Raw genomic sequence first — 6,852 nt, 5'->3', positions numbered from 1 at the left:
CATAGCTAAGCGTATTGGCTTCAGCAGTGGAAAGAAGCCAAAACTTTTTGATATAGATTGCCATAATATTTATGCTACCTAAAGTGATTTTACAGAGCCTATTTGGCTCACTACAATGCGGAATAGATTGAACGAAGAGGCGAAAATAAATTCCACATTCAAATAAAAAGAGTTTTAAAAGAGAAACCATGAAGATTTAGCCGTGGGGAAGGCCTTATAATCCTTCAGCTTCACTAGACTTGAAGCCAAGAAGCTGTGATTAATTGGAAATCACACAAGAGCTAAAAGGAAGACATAGAAGTAGGACATAGAAGCATTGTCCTTTGGAAGAGACACTGTCATCCAAGAAATGGGTGATTTAATTCTCTTCTTCTCCATACAACTTGTTGAGCAAATGCCAGAGGAAGAGAAAAATCATCTATTGAAATAATTTTGCAAAGTATAACTTCACTGTTCCTGATATGGTATCTAAGGAGAATATTAAGAGAGAAGATAACAGTGGAGTATTTTTCGGTTTCCTCTAAGCATATTGTTAGCAAAATATATCTTTGAGGTTAGAAGTGATCGAACCAAAAAGTGGTGCAGTATTTAATTTTGTGGGCACTTTAGACACAAGAAGACTTTCAAGGTAAAAGAAAAAAGAATAGCTAAATATTTGTGATCAGAGCTTCTTGGACTGGTTTTTTGGAGACAAAGTTTTACATTAGAGTTTGTCCTCATTATCAAAGATGTTGGGTTTTCGTGGCAACCAAATGCAAGGGGGAAGTTTAATGTACTCGCTTGGACAAGTAAACAGATTGATAGAAAAAAATGGCACATAATATTTAGTGAATTACTTTGACCACTTACTTTGCCAGAACAAAGAAGGAAAGACATAATTCAAGATCACTTGACTTAAAAGTATGAAAAAAGAGTAATGAAGAGATATGAGAGAAAACAGAGGATTGTTTTCTCTCCAATGGAATAATGGGTTCTTGATCTTGTTTCTATCATTCTATCTTCACAAGTTATCAAGTGTGGCTCAGGACAGGAGGATCAAGTTCAGACAAAGAGAACTCGCAGAAGAAAATATTTGCAGCAGATGTAGGTGATTTATAACTTTAGATAATCTATTTAAATCTGTTCAAAATTCTCCCCTACCCCATACTGCCCTCTTTGAACAGTATTTTTTTTTTTTTTGCTTTTCCCAAGACTGCCCCTCATTAACTGCTTAAAATTTTGAGAGGTAATATTCAAACTCCTAGAGATTGCTGTTTGGTTGTGATTTTTGTGTGATTTTGTTGTTTAACTCATTTCAAAATGTTGTGCAAGTATGTTACAATTAAATATGTCCATCTATTTGTCCAATGCTCCTGGATCAGAGTCACTCCTTCTATCATTCTCAACCAACCCCTTCTCCAAGATTTATTTCGATTTACCACTTCCTTTATCACATGTGTACATTGAGCATTCTAGCTGTTCTTGTCCCTTGTTCCATTTTTCATTCATTCAATGTCTTTACTATTATTCCTCTCTGGTTTCAACTTCCAGATAGTTATTCTCTTAAACTGTCTGTTAATATTTTGAAAGGTTTATACACATTACATTGAGTTTCAATCCTGCACATACTTGAACTTATGTCAACTTCTATTTCCATAATTCATTCATCTGCAATAACAATTTGCAAGTCTGGAGATGTGAATCACCTAGACATGATTTAATTCTATCCATTTGGAAGATTAATCTTTAGTCAACAAGAAAGTTTAAAAATGGCTTATAATATATTCCTAACTACCAATTTTTATAAATGGCTTTGTACAATGGTTTGTGATTATTTTATTTCACATGGGATAGTATTTTCTGCTACATATACGTTTTGGGGAAAAAAGTAAACGAATAATTACTACTATAGAGGAATATGATAGATATAGAAGGCAGATTTTATGTTTGTCACATCTCTGATGAGTACCCATATTCAAGAATTAAAGTCATATTTCTTACTATGTTAGACAGACAGGGAAAATATAAAACAACATATGATAAGGCAACTATTTTTGACTTTTTAAAATGTACCTCATTATTTGATGAAATTTACTTTATTAGCTAATGTTTGGGTTTGAAATGTGGAAGGCTGATCTATTTAACCCATTTCTGCAAGGCACCTACTGAACAACACAAAAGGTGGGTGGTATTATTTCTATACTTTAATGAATGGTTGAAACTGTTTGACATTAGTGCTGGGTAAATAAATCAACTCTATTGTAACTTGCTCCCTCCCCTTAAAACACTTGTAATGTCACTAAGTATCTTCTACTTGTCAAATGTTATTTTGGCGAATGTGATTTTAAAAAGTTTATTTGAAAAGGAATAGATTTTCAGGAGATTAAATGTAGGTTATCATTGGATTGAGAATGACAACATTTTTATACTACAGAACCAAGTTTTATGGAAGTACCACTGTTTTGAAGCACTAAGGATCTTCTCACTGTTTTTTCTGAATTATATTTGACCTCTAAGTCAAGTTTTTCTGGCCTTGGTAGACCAATTATGGATCTATTGTTCCAGGAACTATTTTTTGGCCTACTTATGCTGGACTGAAATCTTTCATTAATCATTAGGAGAGGGGTATTAAAAATAATCTTGTGAAATTTGTGATCTTGCTCACTCATATGGGCTGGTCATCGGCAAATTGGAAATTTGAATTACAGTATTTTCTCAGATTTTTTATCTCATATTTATGTTGCCTTGTATTTCACAATTGATTAAAGCTAATTCCTATGTCTCAAGGAATTGGGGCCCTGAAATATTATAGGAAATGAGAATTTGAGATTGTTCTTCAATTACTTTCTGTTGGCATATTGCGTGAGCCTAGATGAGAAGTCTTGCCCTTCTTATTTGATGATGCGGATAACTGGGATCCTAGGACCCCTGGGTCCTGCAGAAGAATAATACTTTTTAGACATAAAATCTGCAAAATTTGGGTATACTCAGTAGGAATGATTCAAAAATATGGAGAAAACAGTTTGGGACCAGCGAGTTAAAACAATAAACAGAGCAGCAGAGTAAAATCCCTTATAGATTAGAGGAAAACAGCATTGTTTTTTACCATGTGAATTCAGATGACCAAGAACACTTAGAAGGTATCCCAAGTTAATACCGAAGACATTTCATTGATACTTTTATATTCTAATATATATTCTAAACCTAATTAATTATATTCCAATTGTATTTATTGGAATAAATAAATATCAATGTAGTTCTCAAATTATCAACTGATTCTAGTAAGTTTCACTGTGTGAAATATAAAATCAGCATATAAATATAAAATATATAACTATATATAATATACTAAAAGGTACATGTTTTGCATTGTTCTGTTCTTGTTAGGATATCAAAAGCAACTCTTTTAAAGTTTTATTCCATTATCTCTATCTCAGTGTTTGGTAGAGTTAGGCCTAAAGATTTACGATTTGTAGATTTACAGACTGAGGCAAGAGGAAACAATGTGATAAAAACATTACCAATTTAAGGCCTAAAATCGAGGAGAAACATATGTACTGCTCCTGGAGCTATGGAAATATTTGGTGATATAAACGCAGTAGTGTAAGTTCCTTCCTGATTGGAAGGTAGACAGACCGGGACATTAGGTAATCATGCATATGAACAATTTTTCACCTTCTTGGCTTTAGCTACTTTTGAAATGTTAGGTATAATAAAAAATTATATTTTGAAAAAATACCTTCTTTTCTGAACAGTTCTGTCTGAACTGTTCATCTCTCTACGATCCCTTGTAGCTAAGATTAATTTTGTTGCAGTAAGACAACCTTTGCTGTCAGGGTAAGATATTCTGGTTGGTCTATTCCTACATGGAAGAATGGGAAAGAGTCAGGGAGACATTTTGTGCCAGTAAGACCTCATTTGGGAAATTTTAAGCTGCAGAAGTTTAGAAGTAGCTCTTGAGCAAGGCTTACTTTGAATCCCTTAGCTCCACAAAGCTAACTCAGTTCATAAATAAGTACTTGAAAAGCCATCACCTTTGGACCTAGCTATAAAGGCTTTAAAGTATGATCAGGTTTAAAATGAAAAAGACTTAAAATAGTCACGGACAAAAAAATGTTGAAATGTAAGCAATTGATTGAACAATATAAATATTTTCCACTATACTCAGAATTTTAGGGAAATAAGATCAATACCATTGTAGGAACAATAAAATTTCCTTGTTACAAATAAGCAACCAAAGTTATATGCCAATATTAAGATTGCATCATTAACTATTTAAATTTACAAGATACTACATGCTTCAGCAGCACATCTACCCAAATTACAACAATACAGAGAATAACATGACACTTCCACAAGGATGATATGGAAATTTGTGAAGTATTCTTCAGATTCAAGGAGTGAAATACAGTTATTAAAAAGTTGATTACAAAGATACAAGTGAAACAATACATGTAATTCATAGAATTAAAAGTTTGTCTTCAGTGTATTAACTCTTAACCTCAGAAAAGTCTTTACATAGCATAACCTTTACAAAACTTTTGAAATTAGATAACATTGTCATTTTATCCCAAAGAAATAAAATACTATAAAGACCTTGGAAAAAAGGAATCTTAAACTGTTTCTATATGGAATGCAATCTGAAAGTACACATTCATTAATGAACCTATATAATATAAATCAATGTAGAATTCAAAATATTATATTTGGAGAGAATGAAATAGATTATGGATATTATATGAACAGAATACAGACTATTTTAAAATAAACTTTTTCAGACAAGTACCAGAAATATCTTTAGCTTATGTACTACTCATTTCAACAGATAAGTTAAACCTATTTCTGATTTAAAAAAATCACAAACTCTGCAGAAATCATTATAGATATATACAAACAACTCTTGAATACATTTTGATATCAAAGTCAGGCAATTCACTTGGAAGAATACCATGAAATCTATGAATTTTTACAGTAAGATATTGCTGTTATTTTGTATTGTGAAAGTATTTTGGAAGGACACAAAGGATGAAACGGCATTTTTGAAATTTAAGAAACTTAACCAAACCATTACAACTTACGAGAACAATTTGTTCAGCCTTCCACCACTTCATAGAGGTAGTGATACTTATTAACCTTTTGGCAATATCAAATGCAGTTTCTTCCAAGTTGTTCTTCAGACCTGGTTTGATAAAATGGTTCAACAGAAGGTGATCCAGCATACTTTTGCTACCTCTATTCCCAGCAGCAAGATGCAAGGGGGTCAAGAGGCATTTAGTTTGGTCATTGGTATCTGCATCATGATGAAGTAAGAAAGAAGCCACTCATATTATTCCACGTATAAGCACTGTGCATGGGTGTCCAGCCATCTACAGTTATTGCATGAATAGCTGCCTCGAGACAGTAACTCATGGACAATGTCTAAGTGTCCACTGTAGGATTGCCGATGAAGCGGGGTATACTCATCCTCATCCCTAGTATTCACATGAGTGGCTTTTTTGGAAAGTAGTGTCTGCACTGTAGTAAGCTGATTATTTTCGGCAGCCCAAAGAAGAAATTTTCTTGGATCCTTCTCCATCTTTTTTCTTGCAAATGATACCATATTTCACGTTTTCATCTTGTTCCTTGTCTTCATCAGAATTGCCTAACCATTGACTTTGAGTACCACTGGGAATGAGGTGCCCATGTATTTCACCAATAATTCACGTTGGTTGAACTGGTCAGAAAAATCCAATGAATTTTCTGCATCTGTTTTTTCACCATGATTTGTTTCCTCTTTTTCCGTTTTCTATTCTAAATTATTCTAACTGGAGAATAGGGAATTGATAGAGAACAGAGAAAGATTTTCCTCCATATTCAAAGTTATAGGCTGAAAATGATGGCAAGTGGTGTCTTCATGTCCAGCTTATTCTAGGAATGAGAAAATAGGACATAATGCCTTCTATGAAAATGCTTTGGGAAATGGCAGGGCAGAAAGTGAAATGATGCAAGCAAAAATATAAAAGCAAAAAAAATTAGGATAATTATAGAGCAATCATATTATCTATGAGAACCATGAAAAAGAGGAAGAGAAAGACAGATGTACAATGACCTAGCTAGCCACAAAATCCATGCCTCTGATCAATTTATAGTGGAAACAATTTTATTTTTTAAAAAGAGATGGAAATAGAATTTATGTACTTTCTTGAAATTAGTAAATACATTTTAGTAGCCTACACAAAGAGACATAGCTTTGACTAAATTTGAGACAAGAAACTATTTTCTTGATAATTCTAGTAGCAGATCTGACAAATCAGTTGAATCAAACTTTTCCTGTAAAATGAACGAATGTGTCTATTCTAGAAAAGCAGCTAGAGAAGGAAGGCCGATTGTATGTGTGAAAAAATTTATGGAAAAAGGTAATGAGGATTACTTACTGGTGATCCACTTGCACAGGAAGCGTGATTCTGAACTATTGCATGCTGATTCTGAACTAGTGCTTTAATCATTATATTCTCCAAGAAGAAAAAGTGAGATTTAATTGATAGCAAAGACCCACATTTTGACTTCTCATTAAGCACCTTAAATCATCAAAATCACATGAAGACAATAGACAGGCCTACTTTTCTAGATGAAAACAAGTGTCTTAAAAAAACAAGGAATTTAAGTAGTCATACAAAGGACTTCGATTTACTACTGCACTATACTTTTTTTTCTAATGTTGGGCAACAATAAATAATGGACCTATTAGAAAGCTCTTATACCTCATATGTTCAATAGTGATTCCTCTTATATTATATCATGGTATTTTTTGTTTATGGCCTTAAGAAATTTACTACCATGAATTTCTGACAGGACAATATCATCAATGTACATCTTGCTTCTATACTCTCAGTT

At 33.0% G+C, this 6,852-nt stretch overlaps 1 pseudogene; it reads left to right on the top strand.

The window, feature by feature from the left end:
• The first annotated feature begins 4,274 nt into the window (after positions 1–4,274).
• Positions 4,275–4,374, top strand: LOC138807243 (U6 spliceosomal RNA; annotated as a pseudogene).
• The last annotated feature ends 2,478 nt before the right edge of the window (positions 4,375–6,852 follow it).

The sequence above is a fragment of the Dipodomys merriami genome, unplaced genomic scaffold (genome assembly GCF_024711535.1).
Source record: "Dipodomys merriami isolate MVZ:Mamm:240054 unplaced genomic scaffold, mDipMer1.0.p SCAF_418, whole genome shotgun sequence".
NCBI classification, from domain to species: Eukaryota; Metazoa; Chordata; class Mammalia; order Rodentia; family Heteromyidae; genus Dipodomys; species Dipodomys merriami.
Note: the sequence above shows the minus strand (reverse complement) of the source record. Positions and strands in the feature narration are given on the sequence as shown.